We start from the raw sequence: 8,907 nt of genomic DNA, 5'->3' as shown, positions 1-8,907 counted from the left end.
ATGTATCTGCATCAAGAAGTTAGCAACTACGCGCTGCTCCAATATAAAGAGAAGGTAACACATAAAAATGTGACCAATTTCGTGTTGCGATAGCAACACATTTCAACATTTTTATTGTATTTTGTGATAACCCTATCCAGATTACTTTAACGAGGCCTGCGTACAAAAGAAAAAACATTGGCAATATCAAATTATCATAAATATGTCTTTCAATAAAGTGTGCGACGCGAAGTTACCTAGCAACCGTGCAGGCTGTGATGTGAAGTATTCATGGATGGCCATGAAAATCACACTCTGTCCAGCTCTCTTTATAGAGATCCACGGCCTGTACAGCTCTCAAGGTACTGTTGCTAAATAATCTCGAGTCACACATTTTGTTACATGACACTATTTCCTTACACAAATTTCCCGATGACCTCCAGCACTAGGACATATTTACGTTAAAAAAATTCGATGTACACAATCATAATATTTCTGTTCCCCTAGAGCAGGGTTTCCCAAACATTTTGTCTCTGAGCCCCCTGAGCATATCGCACACATGTCCAAGGTCCCCTGAGTAACAGAACATAATACTTCATTCAGTAAACAAAAAAGCAGAATTTTGATTAATTTTATTCTTACAACTTTGCACTAATATTTACTTTCTTTGAAAGTTTAATTTAATTTAACTTCATTTACAGGAAAAATTTAAAAAATGTGACACTTGGTTATAGTTGCGCCCACGAGAGTTGGAGTCTGACGTTTAGCGCCACCGGCGAGAAAAACTTGACTAAAGCTGATCGAAAATGGTCTGTTGCTATGGCAACGATAACAGAGATGCCACATTTAAGGAAGCTATCGCCACGTAGGTTGGCTTGCTCTTATACCCTTTTGTGATATTACTCGGAGTGGTACTGTGTTAGCTGTGTTAGATGTTGTTAGTTTATGCAGGCTAATTATTTACGTCTTGTTTCCTGACTATTGTTTTCGTTGCTAGTTTACTTTTTGTAAGTTAATCAGTGGCTAGTTGTAGAGTTCTATTCTCAATATTCCTTTTTTACAAGTTGCTTTACGTCGCACCGACTCAGATATGTCTTATGTCGACGATGGGACAGGAAAGGGCTAGGAATGGGAAGGAAGCAGCCGTGGCCTTGCCTGGTGTGAAAATGGGAAACAACGGAAAACCATCTTCAGGGCTGCCGACAGTGGGGTTCGAACCCACTATATTCCGAATATTGGATACTGACCGCACTTAAGCGACTGCAGCTATCGAGCTTGGTATACTCTCTATTTAACATGTTCATTTTAGTGTCAGTTTAGTGATTATGAAATCTCATATTTATCGCCAATGACGTGTTTTGTCTTAAATGATGGAGTTATTACCACAAGCTTAGGAACAGGTCAAAGTTTATTGAATTGCATTAGCCCAACATATCTGATTAAATATGTCGCGGATAGAGTTAACAATGACAACGCAGCATACTTCGTAGGTTCGTAGTTACTGCTTTCACCGCTCAAATGTCAGACTCCAACTCTCCTTGGACCAAGTATAATTATTACAAAAATCTGGATCTGGAAACTTACTTGGAAAATATCACTTGCTGAGTTTGTTGGATAGTGCTGTTTTTCAAAGACCAAGTGTCTTACAAGCATAGTCACTCGAAACGAAGATCAGCCCGTACATTAGCTCTGTTTCTGTACTTCGGTTTTCATTTGTGTGAGAGCAGAAAATGTACAACTACACAGGTATGTTGTCATGAAAAGCATTCAACGCAGTAATTCCTTTGTAGAAATTGTTGGGTATAGGGGACTTCATGGACCTAAACGTCGATCAGAGACGTGGAGTTGTGATACATTCATGGAACTTCATGGAGCTAAACATGCCACTCCATCTGATTCTCCACCCTTATCACACTTCATTTTATTTTTCACTTTCTCTCTACCAAAATACTTCAACTAGTTGATCTTCCTCAAGGGAGGGCAGTTCATGTTCAGTTTCAAAGAAGGGATTTCTCATCCACGAGATTTTCTCATGCAGAGACGGAAAAATTGGTCTGAGTGTGTATACCAGCAATCCCAAGTGTCTCACAATTACATGACTTACAATGCCTTGTAACATCTGCTGCTAACTTGTAGCATGTATCGAGCAAATTAAGAGTTACGTATACTGTATGTAAATTATACAACAGAGAGGACATACTTCCTAAATTTCATATATAATGATCTATGAAATGTGGTGTAAAATACAACAACTTACATTATTATTGCGGACCCCTTGGATAATCGTCACCCCCCAGGGTCAGCGGACCGCACTTTGGGAATGGCTGCCCTAGACATTTGACGGCCTGCTACACATCTACCCTTCTCAATGTGCATCGAAGGAGATGCAATTATGATAAAAATGCCAAACAGTACTGTACCTACATGCTCACTGTAACAACGTAAATCGAAGAAAGCCCAACAATTCTACTCATTTTCGGTATATATCCTTCCCTAAAATTGACATTTTTAAGGTAATAGATATGTATGACCGGCATGAACTTTTCTACATTCCTATAATTCAAGCATTCGGCTAACACCTCGTGCTTAAATCCTTCCTCTCGTGGAAAAAACGTCCACTATACGCACGAGTTGCATAAATAACTGTTATAATATCTCCAGCAACAATTCCATCTAGCGGAGATTCAGGGCAGCAGAAGAAAACGAGCACACTTCAGTGAAAAGATTAGTTTTAAGGGTTTAATATTTTGTAGGTTCTAGCCTTCATAATCGTGAGTTTGTAGGAACGTATAACCGATAGGCTTAGTAATAACATTTTCCTGGAGTGTACGGAATGTTCCTGGAGAAAATCACACTCACTTGTCAGTATAGCTACATCATTACATATAATGATATAATAATAATATATAAACACATCTTTTCACAAATATATTAACAGGTGACAGATTTTATTATTTCTTCGTCAAAGTAAGTGTTGTGAAAATACATGCAGGATTCTCTGATCTCTCCTCCCTTACTCAGGAATATTTTGATAATGTGCAGCCTACTTTTCTTTTGGATTTGCCCTCTGTTCAAATATCAATCTTCATGAAAATAACTTCAGTATTTTCAGCTTAATACTCCCACAGATAGACAATAATGAAACCGAGGGTGAATGATTATTATAAGTCTCACTTAGTGTTCTAGCTTGTTCCTGAACATAGAGTTGTATGTGACAGAGCTCCGCGCCAGATCATTTATAAATTATTTCATTAGGATATGTTACATAGGAATTTCTATTCATGAGAATATTCCTAGTAAATTTATAACTGTTAGTGTATTCAGCCTGCCGAAACTAATTTCGGATAAATAAATTTCTAAACTACCAGAAACAGAAAATATATGATAACTTAATTAAATCTGAAAAAGAAACAACTTAAATTGGAAGGACATCTTTCGTTCTTGAAGGAACGTCAGATTCTATCAAATCACACTCAAAAATATTTAGAAATATATAAACATTAATGCTTATTTCTGTTTAAATCCTTAAAAAGTTGAAATTGGAACTTACTCTAATGATGTCCTCACTTCCCACCATTCTATCATAGAATGCAAATAACACAATAATACCTACTACATTTGCTTTGGGCAGTCATTTTGGGACTTCCTAATGGTGACTGTGAATCGGAAATGGCTCACTGAACACATGTTAGGAGCTGGTTAATTAGGCCGACTGATGGTTGGCCAAACACAGCACGGCTGTCACTGTAGCTTCATGTGTCACGAAGTGTCATCTTACGATTGTGGCAACGATTACACCGGACAGGAAACGTGTCGAGGCGGTATATCAATGGGCGTCTACAGCGTCTTCACTGACAAGTCCAACTATAATCTCAACAGTGATGAGGTAAACAACTGATGGGGAATCTGTCACCTGGGCGACCGCCCTAAATGCAGATCACTGATTGATTGATTGATTGATTGATTGATTGATTGATTGATTGATGTGATTCTCGTTTTTCTAATCATCTGGCGTGAATCAGAATCAGATACCTACCCTCTAATACCCTCGATAGGAACTAATATGAAGGTGGTGTTATGTTCTGGGGTGGCATTATCATCCGTTTACGTATACCCCTGTACGTCTTCGACAGAGGAATTGAAACAATTCAGGTGTTTCAGAATGACTTTCTGCAAGACTAAGTCTGCCTTATCAAGGGTGCAGTGAGTCCCACGTTCCTACAGTGTAGGGTCAGATTGAGCTACTATCGCGGAGGAGTACCGTGAAGCAGGAGACATGAGGCCAATGTAGTCGCGTGCCTATTCTCCCGACCTCAAATCCATAGAGCACACCTGGGATGCTCTCAGTGATGCGTAGGTGCACGTTTTCTACCTCTTAGGACTGTTCAGGAGCTCTAACTGCCACTAGTGCATGATTGGGAGGCGATAACCCAATAGCTGCTCGACAATCTGATCTAGAGTACGCCAACCTATAGTACTGCATGTGTCAATGTGTTTGGCCATCACTCATCACATATGTTGAAACCTGTGTACATACTCAAAATAAAGCGGGGCAGCAACTTGCAATCTCCTGGTGTAATATTGTTGCGTATCATTCGGTGATATGACATGATGTATCGGGAGAATTTTTCTCCACCGTATCATCCATGAGTATCCGTATCCGAGAACCCGTATCAAATCCATGCAACAGGAAGAAATAAACTGAAGCTCCAGCTTTCAATCAGCAATGACTACACCTAACTTGAAGGTATATCCAACTTCAGTATGTTAATAAATAAAAGAAATAAGAAATTACGATGTTTGTGGTTATCGCAGATCTATTCTAGTCCCATCTGTTGGCGTCACAAATTTTCAATCGGTCAGTAGAAGGTTCAAAAATGTCACAGGGTTGATTGCCATGGGAACTGATGTTATTTCTTTCATTTTATTAAAATGTTCAATGCTTTGGGATTACCGTATCACGTTCCTCTCTTGCTGTACTCATTGATTGGCTTTATCACGCACTCCTTACTCCAATCCATTACGAAAACAAATACGGAATCGAAAATACAAATAATGTTCCCTTGTGATGACTGTGCATTGTCCTTTGTGCGGAAATTAGCAGTGGTGTGATGCAACACGTGCACTCCACACTAGCATGTCTGCACTGCGTGTCGTCCCTTTGATGCGACGACAAAACTTCGTCAAGTGAGCGAATGAGCCGTTGCGTATCACCGTATCAACATTTTGCAACGGAATGATGACACGGAGATACGATACGATACGGATTACACAAAAGTCTGGACCCACCGTTATATGCCTGTTTTTGCACGTTTCCTGCAATAAACGTGGTATGTGTGTGTGTGTGTGTGTGTGTGTGTGTGTGTGTGTGTGTAACATGAGTTATCAGTAGGGCCCGGATTTGTATGTTATATGAAAATCCGAAATATGTACATAAAATGTAGTAAACATCAGTGAAATATGTAATATTCATGAAATATGTAATTAAGTATGCAATATTAATAAAGCATGTAACAGTATTAACGCACTAAATGTACAAAACTATTCGTACATTCCTTTTATTATGGTTTTTTATTTTTAAATACTTCCATATTTTATGATAAAGTCATCGTTGTTGCTTTAGATAATGGATATAATATACCTTTTTTCTAAATTTTTACTGTAATCAAACTAAAGGCATAATCAAAATGATTCATATATAGAAATGATGTTACGTACTAAAGTAAAATAATCAATTTCCTGATGTCATCATGCCCTGAAAACGAAACAAATAAATTTTACTCTCTCTTTAAATCTCTCTCTTTAATCTCTCTTTAAACCCCTATTTAGTACCACAAATAGCACGCTAACTTTTTTTCCATCGTGATGCGCAGTGTGTCACCAAGTACTGTACTTCTCCATGTTGTCCAGTGTGATGTTATGGCACTGGTCCGATACAATTTTCTTGTAGGCAGAGAACGACCGCTCAACATCGCACGAAGTCACCCGTATATATTTTGAAAGATAAAACTAGCTGGGTGACTCTTCTTGTTCACCACTAATTATCTTGCAAATAGCTTGAATAACGTGGGTTTCGTTTCCAATACTGCATAGAGTTTGTTAAGAAACTCTGAGCAATGAAAGGCACCTAGCCACCCCAGATTATGAGAAAGTATTAGTGCTGTTGTATGCAGTAGAGGCACTCGGGTCTACTATATTTCACAGTCAAGGGTTAGAAATTCCAATTTTGAAGGAATTTAAAGCCAACGTTAGCAATTGAAATATATTCTATATGAGGTGAAATTCGCCAGTTATTTCACTATACTGTAGTCCAGGGCCTCTCAAACGCCCAAGATCTCACGCGTGCAAACCGAGGCGCAGAGGCTCTGTGCCCTGTACACCGGTCCGATTCGGCTCAACTCGGCTTGATTCGGATGGTGTAGTGTGCTGAGGGCGACAATGCATTCGGTGATAGACGGCTTGTTTATCAGTGAAATAGATAGGCGCAAGACAACAACGTAATAATGGAGCAACCTGTTTCAAAGAAAGCAAAGACTTCCGAAACCCATTTCAATCGAACTGGGAACTTTCGTATTTTTTCTCAGTCGTGACGATAAAGCCGAATGCTTCATCTGTGAGACAATTATTACGTGATCATCAAAAGAATCTATTTTTCAGTACCAAGGCTTTGCTCGGGAATTTGTCGAAGGAAGATTTTCCTAAGCTGTGTCGAGAAGCAGCTAAGATTATCTGTATGTTTGGTCCCACATGCACCGAGCTCGATAGCTGCAGTCGCTTAAGTGCGGCCAGTATCCAGTATTCGGGAGATAGTAGGTTCGAACCCCACTGTCGGCAGCCCTGAAGATGGTTTTCCGTGGTTTCCCATTTTCACACCAGGCAAATGCTGGGGCTGTACCTTAATTAAGGCCACGGCCGCTTCCTTACCCACTCCTAGCCCTTCCCTGCCCCATCGTCGCCGTAAGACCTATCTGTGTCGGTGCGACGTAAAGCAACTAGCCAAAAAAAAAAAAAAAAAAAAAAAAAAAAAAAAAAAAAATGGTCCCACGTGCATATGTGAAAGCTTGTCTATTTTTTGTTTTGACTTGTTCGAAAACTAGATTGCGTACTAGTATTTCTGATGGTAATTTAAAGAACGCTCTCAGAATTTCTGTCAGCCGATCCCTTGTTCCAGGCATTACTAGCATAATTGCAAATAACATGGAAAAGAAGAGCTAGAAAAGGCAAATTGTGTGCTTAAACCAAAGTGAAAGAAGTGTTCGTTTAACACCTGTAACAGTGTCCCATACAACAGAGTGTCTCCGCTCACCGCGCATAAATATTTCGAAGTGAAGGAAGAATGAGCGGGGAAGGTGAAGAAGGTGGAGACAGGCCGAACGGGTGAAACAGATGTAGGGAAAGAGGAGTGGGGGTTTGCACTCTGGTTAGCCTAGTGAAGTCGTCTCCTGCACCTTGCGCCGTGCAGTGCACCGGCGCATGTACCCACAGAGGCCCTGCTGTAGTCTGAAAATTAAAAGAGCTGATGCATTTTTAATTGTTTAAATAATTACCTAGATATGTACAAAAATGTTGCATTCTTCACATAACACGTAAACGTATGTAATATTACTGAGAATATGTAGAAATAAGTAAAATGAAACAGAGGTATAACCATATTAGAAGCACAATTTGCCGACATTTTAAATTTTCTTTTGTCTACAAGTAAACGAATGGAATAAGAATCCGCGACGCAGTTATCAGCACTAGTTTAGAACAGTAGCACCAAAAACTTCAATTATCCTTAATTGATGATGATGATGCTTGCTAGGTCATCGACCCCTAATGGTACTTCAAAAGTTCAAAATTCATCCACTGACCAGAATTCAAAACGTGATGATGAAGAATGAATGGATGAATACGAATTTAAAATAAACAGCGGATCTAACTCGCAATGCTTAAAGTTAAAAATAAATCCAAAATCGATCCACTGACGAGAATTCAAAGAGACGATGATGAACAATGATTATGAACTTAAAACAACCAGTGGATCTGACGTGCATTGCCCCACCTTTCCAGAAACTATCTTGAAACAATAGTTTTACTGATCAAGGGACTGCTTCCGAAGCGCATCCTGAATCGATGATGCTTGTTGTCTAAAAGGGTCGAAAATCCAGGTCAACGGCACCTCATAATGGTACTTATCTATATCTATATATATATAAAAGTCATTGTATGTATGTGGGTGGGTGGGTTTGTACCACATCTCCTCCCAAACCACTGAAGCGATTTCAACCAAATTTGATACACTTACGACTTAGTATCAGGAGACAAACCGCGTGGGGGTAAGGCACTCCAAACACCCTTAGGGGCGGGGGATGAGGGGGGTCATATATAAAAATAAATGAAAATAGTTTCGAATCCATACTTTTCGAGGTCGCTGAGGTGAATAGTGACACTCCAATTTTTTTAAAAGTCCAAGTTCAGCCCCCTTTGGAGTGGGGGGCGATGGGGGGAGTGATATATACAAATAATCGAAAATAGTGTCGAATACATAGTTTCTGGGGTCGCCAAAGTGAATAGCGAAACTCCGGATTTTTAGTATCAGGAGACAAACCACGTGGGGGTAAGACACCCCAGGAACCCTTAGGGGCGGGGGTGAGAGGTTCATATGTAAAAATAAACAAAAAGAGTGACAAATCCATACTTTTCGGGGTCGCTGAGATGAATAGTAAAACTCCAAATTTTTTAAAGTCCAAGTTCAGCCCCTTTGGGATGGGGGCGAGGGGGGAGTGATATATAAAAATAATCGAAAAGAGTCTCGATTACTCTTCGGGGATGCTGAGATGAATAGTGACACTCCGGATTTTTACGATCAGGAGATCAGGAGACAAACACTTAGGGGCGGGGGGCGAAGGGGGTGAGATATAAAAATCGTCGAAAGTAGTGTCGAAT

This window comes from Anabrus simplex, chromosome 1, assembly GCF_040414725.1.
Source record: "Anabrus simplex isolate iqAnaSimp1 chromosome 1, ASM4041472v1, whole genome shotgun sequence".
In the NCBI taxonomy this organism is placed as follows: domain Eukaryota; kingdom Metazoa; phylum Arthropoda; class Insecta; order Orthoptera; family Tettigoniidae; genus Anabrus; species Anabrus simplex.
The sequence above is the reverse complement of the archived record's forward strand: the minus strand, read 5'-3'. Positions refer to the sequence as shown.